Source organism: Lethenteron reissneri, chromosome 51, assembly GCF_015708825.2.
Source record: "Lethenteron reissneri isolate LAM-NWPU_2019-01 chromosome 51, ASM1570882v1, whole genome shotgun sequence".
Taxonomy (NCBI): Eukaryota; Metazoa; Chordata; class Hyperoartia; order Petromyzontiformes; family Petromyzontidae; genus Lethenteron; species Lethenteron reissneri.
The window spans coordinates 6,852,863-6,867,360 of NC_083829.1; positions in this window are offsets into that span (position 1 = coordinate 6,852,863).

Sequence of the window (14,498 nt, forward strand, 5' to 3'; positions counted from 1 at the left end):
AAAAAAACAAAAGTAGTTAACATTATTCCTCACCCCCTACCCCTTCACCAACCCAAACTCCAAAGTGGTGGTGAAGTATGGTCAAAACTCCAGATTCCTGTGAAATGACATGAAGAGGCCTCCATTGGTGAATCGAGAATGGCTGGAATATTTTTTTTTTTATCGAGTATAAGTGTTTAGAAATAAGCAGTCTACCGCGTAAATCGGTATGGTATCGTCTTACCACAATCCAGTACTCATTTCATCAACCCCCAGAGAAATGATGGGGGCAGTCGGACCGCGACCGCGATTCTAACTCGCACTAACCACTGCTCCACCTGTCCGTCATTATAAGTATGCTAAACATGTACATTGTATAACTTGTGTTCTCTATTGGAGAATAAAAATAAAATGACAACTGACGTTTCAATTTACTGGTAGGAACCTCCTGGTTACACCAGCGCACAGGGGATTATTGTGTCCGTCGTGCAGGGAGGGGCTGGGTGGGGTGGGGTGGGGCTGGGTGGGGAGGGGCTGGGTGGGGAGGGTGGGGAGGGGTTTGTTGGGGAGGGTGGGGAGGGGTTTTTTGGGGAGGGTGGGGAGGGCTGGGGCTGGGTGGGGAGGGGTTGGTCACCCCGTGGTGCCCTTATAAAACTCAACGTTTAACCTACTCACGCCGGCTTGTGCCCGCCCCACAGTCGGGCATATTTGCGGAATACGCCACGTCGCCGTTGACCGTGGCCATTGACCGAGCAACCCAACGTTCCTACCAGCTCCCTCCGCAGGACAATGTGTTGTGAGTCGCCAATTTAAGGAGTGAAGCTGTGATGACCCCACGTGGCTTGACCGGAAGTGTCGCCTATTATATAAATTCTCTTTGGGTCTTTCGGTAAAGTCACGTAGATAGAAAATAATAATAAAATAAATCACGACGTTACGATCGCAACACAAGCAAATCGTCTTCAGGTGAAAAAATACAGCAAGGCGCACTGCTGAGGCAGGAATAAATACAGCTACATTGTATTATAGCTACACATTATATACATTGTTTACTTGTTAAGGGGCCGTCCATAAGTGACGTAACGCACCTAGAGGGGGGGGGGGGTCAGACATTTGTGACTATGTGTGACGAATGGGGGGGGGGGGGGGGTTTGAGAAACATGACGTCACATCAAAATGCGCAACTTTAAATAAGTATAGACAACACGTTCTACTTAATTAAATATACTTTTTAATAAATGTTTTCTCCTACAACATCAGAGTGCAGCGCCACATTAAATACGCACTACAATGACAATAGTTTAAAGCGATTTGAAGCATGTTTTATTTGGTGGGGGGGGGGCAGAGCTTTGTGACGTCATATTCGAGGGGGGGGTCTGACTTTTTGTGACGCCGTGTGACGAAGGGGGGGGAGGTCAAAATTTGTCCAAAATCGCTTGACGTCATTTATGGACGGCCCCTAAGGCCACACGCTGTGTCGCTAATTGACCAGCAGCATCGCAGCAACACAAATGTCGTTAGCGCGGCTGTGACTTGGTCCTTGCAGTCCTGCATACCCGCCACTGGATTGGTTCGTGGTGTACACGGTTAAACTTCTTTCGCACCGCCACCGCACGTGACCAACCGCGCCAATAGGATGTTGTTGCGCGGGGGTGGGATAGGGCAAGTAACTAACCTCAAACGAACGAACACCAAATCACAAAATCACTTTTTACAGAAATCACTTCTACAGAAGTGAGTTTTTTTTTTCATTCAAAATCACAAAATCACTTCTACAGAAATCACTTCTACAGAAGTGATTTTTTTTCCCCAACGCGGACTTAAAACAAGTGCTCATAGCTTCCGAATATCTGACAAGGAAGAACGTTCACCGACTGCTCGCTCGGGACGTGCACGGCACGCGCCCTGCGGGACCAATCGCGGGGAAGTCGCTGGGAATTCAAGCAACTTGGGTTGCGCAACCGATCGTCGCACCGGGCTCGTTGCGCGCAACTCCTCCCGCCACTGCCACCGCCGCGACTCGATGAGACGGCTCACCCCACGAGCGCAACGAACATTGTCGCCGTTTGTTCAGAGAGAGGAGAGGAGTCGTTAAAACCCATCAATAAAGGCCACCTCGTTCCCCGTTGTTTACCGGGGCGGAGTTGGAGCGGGGGGGGGGAGGTTTGGCTTGGAGGTGAGAGGGACTCAAAGGCACAGAGTGGCCTTGCCAGCCTACCTGGCCCATCCGGTTTGAGTCCGTATTTCTGTTTGCCCAAGGTTGGGGTGACCTCTGAGCGCAAATTAACTCCCAGAGCAGCAGGGAGAGGGAGGATTGATGGTGGCGCAAAATCCAGCGAAACGACACGTCACCTTTCTTGACATAGCAGCCAGCGTGTATATGTATCGTCCATGTGAATAGTACACGTGTCCTACCCTGCGTCCAAAATAAACATGACACGCAGCTTTGCTTATCCCTGTCAACAGACCAACAGGATTTTAGCCGACTTGTGTGCAGGTAACGTTTACATAGCAGCTCGCATTTATATTCATCCATAGGTAAACAGTGCTCGCAACTTGTACCTGTCCTGGCAGGTACACAGTCTATGTTGTATTACCTGTGCACAGGTGAATTTTACGTACAACGCTAGAGTGACGATTCGGGACAGGCCTTCAGCCAGCAGTGGATTGATCATGGCTGATGATGACAGCTGATATTGAGTTGCATACAGGTGTGGGGTGTTGAACTCGAGCGCAGGTAGATCGTATCCCTATGCGGGTAGAAAGTTAATGTGTAAACGTTAAATTTGCATAAGAGGTAGAATTTACATCTACAGGTGTCAATGTGACCATGTATGCCAACCGTGCTAATCGGAGGTGCGAGGAAAGGACGACAAAATGACACGCAAACAGTGGTTATGTCTGCAGGTACGCACGTGTGAACCTTGCACATCAGGTATATGTTTTACCTGGCTGAAAATATATCGTGTACGTGTGGCCTTGAGAGCCCGTACCCACAGATACACTGGACACGCGCATAGCTTGTATACCTGTACACAGCTGGCGCGTACACACACCTCGCTTGTTATTGTAGACAACACGTACTCGCGTGTCACAGGTGAACTCTGCTCACCTGTTGGGAGCCACCCCCCTCGCCTGCCTCCCACGTGCCTTGTGACTCTGAACAAAGAGTCCCCTGATGGGCGTGTTCATTGGGATGGATGTTCGTGTCAATTGATAAATTAATCCTGCCTCAACAAGTCCGGGACTGTTTCTGATATCACTTGTCCACTGATAACTGTGGCTGGGAATCGAACTCTTCACACACACACATCACAAAGACCCCCACCCCCACCACCTATAACCTGAACAAACTATTGGGGCAACTGCTGATAGGACCGGTTCAGATAATTGTTACTGGTGTTGACCCGAGCGCAGTGCACTAACCACTGCACCACCGCTCTCCTACACACACAGCGCACAACAAAGACAAAGATTCCCCCGTCGAGCCTTCAACAGACTTGGGGCAAGTGCTGTTAGCGAGAAGCACCTATGAAGGCTGGAACGTCACACGAGGGGGTGGGTGGGCCAGCACCTCGCCCACCGGCCGCCTTTGTCTCCCCGGTGGCGATGTTTACACACCGCACCAAGTCGGTATTTGAGGCTGAGTCGACCTAGGGGAGGCCCAGGACCGGTTCAGAATAATCGTCACTGGTGTCGACCATGAGCGGGAATCGAACCTATGGTCGCCGGGTTCGTAGCACCCACAAAAAAAACAAAGATCCCTCATATAGCCTTTGCAGACTGTAGGGGCAAGCGCTGTTAGCGAGCACCTATAAAGGCCGGCACGGCACACGAGCGGGTGGGTGGCCAACACCACGCACGGCCGCCTTTGTCTCCCTAGCAGCGATGTTTACACACCGCACCAGGTACTCATTTGAGGCTGAGTCGACCTAGGGGAGGCCCAGGACCGGTTCAGATAATCGTCACTGGCGGTGTTTGCCGTGAGCGGTAATCGAACCCGGGTCGCCAGGTTCATAGTGCACTACACTACCACTACACTACCACTCCCCACCTACGACCCACACACCCCCACACACACAACGTGATTGCGGCAAACATAACTTGTCGACAATTATTATCATCGGGTAGAAGAAGCTCACACGCCAGTTCCGCACCGGTGTTTTAAGGCACCGCCGATCCCTGACCCACCACACCCTCATCTCCCACACCCCGCCAACCCCCCCCCCCCCACACTTCACCATGAATCATGCACGAGCATGAAAGCAGCGTGGGGGGGGGGGGGCAATGACACGGCACCCCAGAGCTCAACGTAGGAGGAGGGCCCCCCATCGCCACCGCTCGCCAGTCACGTTTCAGTCTGGGCAATGGGACGCGAGTTCGTTAACTTCACATGCACCTCCGATTAGCACGGGTTGGATACGTACGGCGCGAAAGAAGTTCAACGCACATATTTGCGCTGACTCTCCGTGTATTTCTCTCGCGCGGCATTTGAAAAGCAACTGGCAAAACGTGGCACCCCGTGTTCATTATTATTTTGGGCCGAATCGTCGAGTGGTTGGGTGCAGTGCCGGATTAAACTAGTGCGGGGCCTGTAGCATAAGTTACAAAGAGGCCCAAATTAAAAAAACACATAAATAATAAAACACAAATGTTTAGCTTGCATAGTAATTGTATTTTTGCTATACAGCCAGATATTACGACACATCGCTAACCATAAACACCAGTCGTTCATAAAAGTTTAAGGCGGTATAGTACTATAGTAATAGAGCAAGTGCAGAATCACTGAACCGGAATTGACAGCTTGAAAGCATTTAGCGCGGGGCCCTTGAAAGCGCGGGGCCCGTAGCTTGTGTAGCTACTTGTGCTACTGGGATAATCCGGCACTGGATGAGCGAAAAGTCGATGTTAAACTGTTGGGCCCTCCGCTACCCGACAGAGCCAATCAGGTCAAGTTGCCGCGTGGGAGAAAACTGAAGCAAATCTATTTTTAAAATCCTTTATATTAAGTTCGCTTGCTTGCTTGCTTGCGTGCTTGCTTGCTTGCTTACGACCATGCAAATCTTTCGGTCGTTTTTAATCCACTTCCCGTGATCCAATCGAGCTGACATTTTGCACACAGACTCGTTGTGCGTGACAATTTATTTTTGTGAAGTTTTTTTTCCATAACTTTACACTTTTTAAGAAATTTTTTTTATATTTCATTACCAATTTCTTAATGGTGGCAGGCAATCATCTGACCCATAGGTGGCAGCCATCTCAAGCCAGAGGACGAGAGGATTCTAGCCGCCACGCATATAAAGGATTTATAGTGAAAAACTTTGTTTTTACGGGTTAATTTTTTATGTTTTTCATATCGAACCGGAGAAGGAATTCAAGGCGACAATCTCGCGTGAGATTGTCTGAGCTTCGCAACATCCCTCCTCCGGTGATAAACCAAATCAATTGGCATATTTGCCCCCACGTGGTAGCTTGACATGATCGGCTCTGTCGGATGGCGGAGGGTTATAGTTATATGGGTGGCGTATGGCTCTCTGGTTATCGTTATAGCTCTGTCAGATGGCGTTCGACCTCCCACACGATCCAACCCACAAGCAACGACTGTTATTTTGACTGGAATTATGGATAACGAGACGGGTCTTGAAAGCCGCCGCGTGACATCGCTCCCCGTGTGTTGAGTTTGTTCATCCATTGAACTCCTACGATTCGCGCGGCTGGCCACAGGGACGGTACGAAAGAAGTTCGGCATACACACAAGGGCCAAGGTGCTGTGATTGTAGACGGTCACAAACAAGAAGGTGCAGCTATTAGTTGCTCACGCCACGACCGGCAAGATGAGCTTCCACTGGAGGCAGCACGAGAGCTCTTCTCGAGGTTATTTGGTCTACTCTTCCACACGACAGGACAGCACACACATTGAGATGGCGCCATCGGGAGCCGCTTGCCGCGGGGGTCCATGCCCCCCTGTGCAAGCGCGCAGTGAATCATGGGGGGCGCAGTGCATCATGGGGGGGGGGGGGGCGCAGTGCATCATGGGGGGTGCAATGAATCATGGGGGGCGCAGTGCATCATGGGGGGCGCTGTGGATCATGGGGGGGCGCAGTGCATCATGGGCACGCGATCAGTGCCCTTGCTCATCACTCACCAAGTTCAAGTTCATGTATTAGGTATAGCCCTGTGAGCCATTCGGCTCTTGAGTCGGGTGCAACCGCAACAAACAAAAAACATGAACAAGAAAACATCTTAAAGTGACTATGTGCAAACAGAAAATCCAAGAAAAGACAGCAAAAATATTCCACAAAAAGCACCGTACACCAACGCTGTGTGCAAAAATCCCAGTGGGATGCAAATCAAACAACAACAACCACAAGACAACTTAGATTAAGGCCATCAGTCTAACTCCATACTATAACAAACATAGCAGGGCCAAGTGGCCGCGCCTGCCGCCGCGCGTTGTTCCGACACGAACCTGGCATCCAATTGTGTTGACCGTCAGCAGCGTTATCAAAGGCCAAGATTGTCAACGCGACCTAAGCCACGAATGCCATCAAGTGCTGTTAGCGAGTAGCAACCATGAAGGCCGGCACGGCACACGGAGGGGGTGGGTGCCAACACCACGCCCGGCCGCTTTTGTCTGCGCAGTGGCAGAAATGTATCCACTGTACCTACTCATTTGAGGCCGAGTCGACCGAGGAGAGGCCCAACGCAACCGGTTCAGATCATAAGTCACTGGGGAGACAAAGGCGGCCGTGTGTGGTGTTGGCCACCCACCCCCTCGTGTACCGTGCCGGCCTTCATAGGTGTTCGCTAACAGCACTTGACCCTACAGTCTGTTGAGGCTATACGGGGGATCTTTGTCTTTGTATCTGTGTTTATGTGTTATAGAATGTGTATCTGTGTATGTATGTGTATCTCTCTCGAGTGGCTAAAGCACAGCAAGTTGGCACAGTAGGGGGCACAGGTGGTGCATCAGCCAGTCATCTCGGTCATCTCGGTCAGTCGACCCGTGGCACCTGCTGGGTCTGCCCCGTGACCTCCTGCCAGCGGGCGTTCAACACTTCACGTGGCCTCAAGGTGCACATGGCCTGGCACAAGCGTCGTGGTGACGTCACCGCCACTTCGTGGCGAATGGCGGTGGTTGTTGTTGTATCTCTGTGTGTGTGTGCGAGTGTGTTTATGAGCTCCGTGTTCTTAGCAAACACGCGTAACCACCACGTGCCCCTGCAGTGACGCACGCCGTGACTATGCCTGCGCCGGGTGGAGGGTCACGGGGGTCGCGGTATTTACAACTTCCACGCGGTGTAAAACATCGGCACCGGGGAGACAAAGGCGGCCAGGCGCGGCGCTTGGCCACTCACCCTTTGTGCCGACCTAAAAATAGATTGTAAATGCTGCGGCTTGGGCTCTCCAACACACCGGCCGTGTGTTGGACTAGTGACGAATTGTCATGTTCTGCTTACGTGACAGCCCTTACGAGTTGGCTGTGTCGGGTGGTGGCGGGTTTAATGACACATTTATAAATTTACGCGATCTAACCCCCAAAAAAACCTGTATTGTGGATGATATTGGTCGCGAAAGCCTACGTGTTAAACTCTTGTAAGCAAATCAGCACTTGCCCCAACGGGCTGTGTAAAGGCTACACGGGGGTTCTTAATCTTCAGTCACCACCAACTATACAACCACGACTCACCCGCTCACCCCCAATTGCCAGAGATCCCTGCGTGATGATTGCTCTGGCAAACAACCTAGAACGTGACCGCGGGCGATGCCAGCGAGGAGTTGGTGGCGGAGACGTGACATTCCAGCGTCAAGACGACACGTCCCTCGGCACGCGTTCGATTGTACCGGTGCACACAAAGGTCAAGGCGCAGCACCGCAACGTGCTGGCTCACGCCACTGCTGGCGGAAAGCCGCGGGGCGTGGGGCTTCACTACAGCGCGCTCAAGTCCCTCTAGACTCTGCAGGGTATTTGGCCTACTCCTCCGCGATGGCCAGACGTCTCGGAAGCGGTGAGAGTTCATGTGCCCACATGTCATCCCACCTCCAGCGGCCTGCCAGACGAGTTGCGTGGCCGTTTATACTCCAGTGCTGGGAGCAGGGCCCAGATGCGTGGGATTCAAAGAAACTTGCCAATCATTTAAGCTGCCGCGCCCGGAGATCCAACCGGGCGACCTTTGAATTGTTGTTGCTAACCGGTGTCGCGACGGCGTTTTGGGTGGCAGATTTTTGGGAACTGCAAGATCCGACCGTGTCCGTCCGGTGCTCGCTGAGCTGCATTGGCTTCCCGTTGTCGAAACGAATTCGTTATACTGGTAGGAACCACTTGGTTCCACCAGCCCACACGGGATTATTGTGTCCGTCCGTCGTGCATCCAAAAATGGGAGTGGTGGGGCTGGGTGGGGAGGGGCTGGGTGGGGAGGGTGGGGCTGGGTGGGAGGTGGAGGGGCTGGTCACCCCGTGGTGCCCTTATAAAACTCAATGTTTAACCTACTCACGCCGGCTTGTGCTCGCCCTCAGTCGGGAATATTTGTGGAATACACCACGCCGCCGTTGACCCTGGCCATTGGCCGAGAAACCCGACGTTCCTACCAGCTCCCTCCGCAGGACAATGTGTGCAACCATCGCGCGCACTCCGATCATCCTCGCAGCAGCAGCAGCAGCAGCGGCGCCTTTTGGCAAACAAAGACGCGCGCTTTCAGATGCGCTTCTGCAGTCCGTCTGGAACGTTCTTGCTTCCCAGATTAGAAAGCCACTGGGAGCTATGCACTTTTAGAATCATCTAGATTGCGCACATTTCTTGAGAAGTGCTATTTGTGTTTCGTTTGATGTCCTTCCCCCGCACCTCCGGTTAGCACGGTGCAAAAGAAGTCCAACACACCGTGGGTACACACATGTGCCATAAAAGCGCCGCATACTACTCAAAAATAAATCGACTCGGGTTGAAAGCAACCAAGTTGCCGTGTACACAGACACAATCGTGAACACGAGCATGAGTGAACTCATCACAACTCCACAATTACATTTTTCATTCTAATGCTTGGCCGATGCTTACTGTAAGCTACTTTTATTGTTCAGATGCTTGTATTCATTCACACTTCGTTTCGAAAGGCACGACGATGTTGAATAAGAAAAACGGCATCAACCGCGATAGATCCACTGCTGGATGAACAAGGTCTCGCCATTCTGAAAACAAACTCACTATTGAACCCAAGACACGGCTGCTTTGGTCTCGACATGCAGGGATTCAAAGTCGTGGTGAGATGCAAAGTGGATCAATTATGGACGATGGCCATTAACAGAGGGAACGAAAACGCGCGCAAAGCGGCGTGGCCACACACTTGGAATTACGGACAAATATCTCCCGTATAGCCTCCAACAGGGGCAAGTGCTGTTAGCGAGCACCGATGAAGTTTGGCACGGCACACGAGGGGGTGGGTGGCCAGCACCACGCCCAGCCACCTTGGTCTCCCTTAGCGGCGATGTTTAAAGACACTGCACTCACTTAAGGCCGAGTCTACCTAGGGGACGCCCGAGGCCGGTTCAACTATGCCGCCGTTTTTTTTTTTTAACCGTGAGCGGGAATCGAACTCAGGTCGCCGGGTTCGTATTGCGGTGCGCTAACCACTGCGCCACCGCTCGGGTACAGCAGAGTATAAAGGATGTCCAGGAGGTACGTCGATGGGAGGAGACGGAGCGCTCAAATGAGCTCGTGACGCAGGTGCACCTCGTGGAGCATTTCAAGGCGAGACCGTGAAGGATGGTAGTGTCTTCTTGGTTCTTTCGGTAAAGTCACGTGGAAGGGAAATAAAATAAAGATAAAACAAAATAATTCTCACGACGTTTCAGCCACAACGCAAGCAGCTGTCCTCAGGACGGTTGCTTGCGTTGTGGCCGAAACGTCGTGAGAATTATTTTATTATGTTTCATTTTTATTGCTTTATTATTTCCCTTCTACGTGACTTTACCGAAAGAACCAAGATGATGAATCCCTGCAGTCACGAAAGCTTTAAATCGAAATTTGATGGTAGCGTCTTGAAAGGTGCGGGGGCGACGCCTTCAGGCACACGTGGATTGGGCACTGCAGACGATGGCTCAACTCGACTGTTCATTTACATTCTAAAACTCAACAGGAATAAGCAAACGCGTTTTTCAGTGCTCACTTGGACCAACTTTACCGAGCCGTTAAAGTTCGTCCAGGGCCTCATTGCAACTCCTTGCAGAGGTCGCTGGGTGTTTGGTGGCCCTCGCTACCGGACCGAGGATGGCTGGATGGCAGCCGGCCGGGGGGCGAGGGGGTTGACGGCGCTGTGAAGTCAGACTGCCTCCTAGCGGCAGGACGCGCGCGGCAGACGGAGAGGAATGACGTCAGCCTCGACCCAGGGCTGGAACTAACAACTGGAGCTATTGTGACTGCAGGTATCGCACCATAAGGTCAACGCACCCAAGCAAGCCAAACGTCGAATAGATTATGCGCACGTGTTGGAGCACACAAACCATTTGGTGCCAATATTTAGGAATCAAAAAGTTGGTTACGAAGGTCCTAAGCTCTACCAAGGTTTACAATAAAAATTTAAGGCAAATGGAAAAAAGATTCCAGGTCCGACAACGTTGAGTGGAACACTTGTCTAACGCACTTAAAACTAGAAAATTTGATCCCAGAATTAAATAGGTAGCTTTCATAAAACACTATCGAAAGGAAGCCATCTACTTATTTCAGCACGTTTGAGTAATCGGTCAAGATAGTCTCTGGTATAAATTAGTGATCCCTGAAAAACGCGTTTGCTTACTTCCTGTTAAAGTTTTAGAATGCAAGTAAAAAAAAATTTAAAGACGAAGCCAAGAGACCGAGGATCTGCGGGACCTGGACCAGTTCGTTAAAAATGCAATCTTGAGTGGTAATGCGAGACAGGTTGGAGTACAAAAATCAGATAGTTTTGGTTTCGTACATCTGATAGTGAAAACAGGGCATGGTGTGTATAAACAGCAAGCCTTATGCCAAGGTTCTCTTGCGACTACATTTGGACACTGCGAATAAGGTTACATTAAGCAACTCAAACCCACAATGGTTGGGTTATACCGACTCGGAAGATTACGTTAACCCATGTACAATGGTCTCATGCATAAATTAGAGCGGCACTTAAAAACCGCAAATATTTTTCCACGCGAGGGAGACAACACCACGGCCAAGAGAGAATGAAAACCAGCTTTATTGAATGAAAGTCGCGTAACAGCTTCAACGAGAAACAACAAAAGACTCCACGGGGCGTCGACGCTGCAAACCAAAATCTCCTCGGGCCTCGCAAAATCCACAGGGCTGTTGTGACTGGAGGGGCTAAAAAGTGGCACTGCACATTACTCACTACTGCTGGGGGGCACACTTCAGGGAGACAGAGTCAAGGGGAGGGGCGGGGGGGGAAGGAAATGAAGTATTTAAAAATTTGGTAAATTTAACTTGGGGAGAAGATTTTTTTGAAAAATCAAAAACCGGCGATCTCTGCATTACAAGTGCGGCGTGCCACAAAATCCACTGCGGTAGCACGAGGACAAAATACACTGCCATAATTATTCCAAAAGTCGAATTGGTCGGCAGTACCTGCAACGTGTACAGTTACTGCGTATGGAACAGCCCTAATCCACCATGTATTAGCTACAAACGAAAGCCAAAAACGAGATGAACTGAAAGCCCGGGAGAAAAAAAAAAGCGAGACACATACGGTTCTGGACGTCGCCCCGTTTACAGTTCAATCACCGCTCATCGCGACACCGCGAGATATAAACGCGTCACCAAAACCACAGCCGTCGGAGCACGCTGCATACAAACACCGTCACGAGGGCCCGCAGGCACATTTGTCTGCCCACCACTGCACCAGGAACGAAGCCGACAATTTCCGCTGCCTTCCAGGCTAGGTGGATCACCTCCAATGTGCAGCCAAAGGCACCACATGGGTAGCACGGGTTGTCACAAGCCGTGGGATTTTGAGCAGCCTGGAGTTTTGGCAGCAGTTGAATCCATGCCGTCAAGATTTTAAAATTACCCGTGCACCAGTCTGCCATAGCTCGGTGTTGGCAGGGTGGTGCTAAATGGAAAAAGGTAGCAATTTCATAGGTGGGAAAATGAGTTTGTGGGCATGGGAGGCAGACACGAAACAAGTCTGCCCAAATCTGGCATAAAGGCCAGGCAAAAAAACGGCCAAAGTTTGCGCTTGCCCATTAAAAATAAATTTACCAAAACGGCGAGCGAACCGAGGTGACAAGTTCTAGGGCATCGCCATTAGAATGGTTCAATGGTAAAGCATGTCAGATTGTTAAAGCGCGCAAAGGGCAGCATCATTGGTCGTGGACGAGATTACACAATTCCCTGGCATTGGGGCCCTCGTTCCGTGACAAACCTTGCGCTGGGAATCGTGGTCAAATAGATTTGGTATGGGAAAGACCACGGGGGATTAAAAAACGCGCAGGCTATTGACGAGTATGTTAGGCAGGCAACGATCTACGACACAATAACAGCAAGACGGCTGCGCACAAGAAGTCTACAAAATTACTGGCCACAAAGCGGTCACGACGACAACACCGCTTCGGCCACGTAGCAGCCACCACATTGAGTCACCCAGATGGACACGTGAACTACATCTTTACAAAAAAAATCACTCGCATCGTCATTACCCTGTAATTCTCATCTTCGCTCATCTGCATGCATTTTGGCCACCTACGGCAGCAATGCCTCATCTTGCCGCAGACAATTTCAAGTCATTTAAAAAGTTGCAAACGTGTCTTCAAAGTTACACAACGACGGTTGTCGATAGATCCTGCGAGGTTTCAGGTAATACATCCATTGTAAACATTCACGGCATGAGTGGGATAACACGGGGGGGTTTCTAGCATTTGCTGTCAGACAACTTAAACCCAGAAGGCACCCAGTTAACATGGACCTATAACACGCACATTTGGGTATGCCGGTGCAAAGGTGTTAGACTCAGCAATATTTCAGGTAGGGATGGTACATTGGAGGTATGCAGACTGGGTTAGTTTTTCTAGCAGGTGAATTAGCATGTAGGTTCCAGTAATGTCAGATGGTAAAAACGAACACCATTTGGTAGTTGTGTAAAGTGATCAGATGTTCATCACGGATACATTAATAATCTGGATACCTGTGAATAAAAACACTTCGATATTAATTTCAGAAGGCAGTCATTACGATAAACACTTTCATCTCATTCTGGTTTATCACCACGTCAACTAGTGAACGAGGGGTACTAAGCGTACAAAATATGAAAGTTTAAAACGGGAGGGAGCAGGTACAGGTCATAGGTTTGAGGTCCCAAAATTGGGGTCGAACCCAGAGTGTAACCCGTTCTAAAAAAACTACAAACACAATTTTGCCAGCTAAACAATGAATTAAAAAAGTTACGGAAATGTGAAAGTTAAGATTTTTTCTAAAATTGATAAAGGTTCTGGAATTTCGTCACCACCCATGTTTGGCAGTCAATTAGGGGGACGAGGGAGGCTTCGTGCCACCTGTCGGCTACACCTTTGTGCGTCTCACGGCCCATCCAAAGACGACCACAGCGGCAGTTAGACGAAAATTCCTTGGGGGGGGGGGTAAAAATCACACTACTGCTGTTGCCACCACAGACTAAGATACTACGGATGGGAACACTACAAAAAGTTAAAAAACAGAACGTTTGACATGCGGGCAGGAGAGGAATGAAGGGGGGTAAAGAGATGAAGGTTGTTACGTCAAAAATAAAATCACGATATGGGGGGGGGATGGGGTTAAGGTGGATAAAGCAAAAAACGCACGCGGCATGGAATGTTGGGTCGAGTTAAGCCAAATAAAAATTGAGATTTGAAAAATAGCGTCCTGCATGCACCTTTGTCTCGTGCCGGGGGACCGTACAAGACCTGCCACATGGCTCGACAGCCACCACAGACCAAGCACATTAGGAGCGTGCAGTACAAAAAAGCCAAATGGTTAAGTAGCTACCTGAAAAATTTGCCAACGTGTTAATGTGATCGCGAATTAAAACCCTTGTAGAGATGGGGGATAGAATTTAGGGATAAGGTTGTACGAGGTTAGGGATAGAGGTCAGGAAATGTTTAAATCGCTCTAGTTGAAGCCAGGTGGACCTCGCCATGCAGTCTGGCTACGACGATGTCAGAGTTGATGGTTACTGCGCAAAGCAATCTTCTCCCTCCCATCCAAAACCCACCCAGGTCAAACAGTTCTGTACCAAAGCACCAACGAGACAGACTAATCAAATGTCTCCAATTCATCAGCATCACCAACTCGCTCCCATCACCTGCCAAAGCACATCTCCTTTGCCCAGCACCCGAGTCAGGCCATCTCTGGCAGAAACACTCACTACACACTCCCTCCTCCACAAACTACCCATCTCCTCCTTTCAAACATTTTGGTCATGGGCCAACATTGGAGTCAAGGACAGATGTTACACTTGACCCACCCCAAAATGAGACCATTGCCAGATTTTAACCAACAACCTGCCGACTACTCAAGTGTA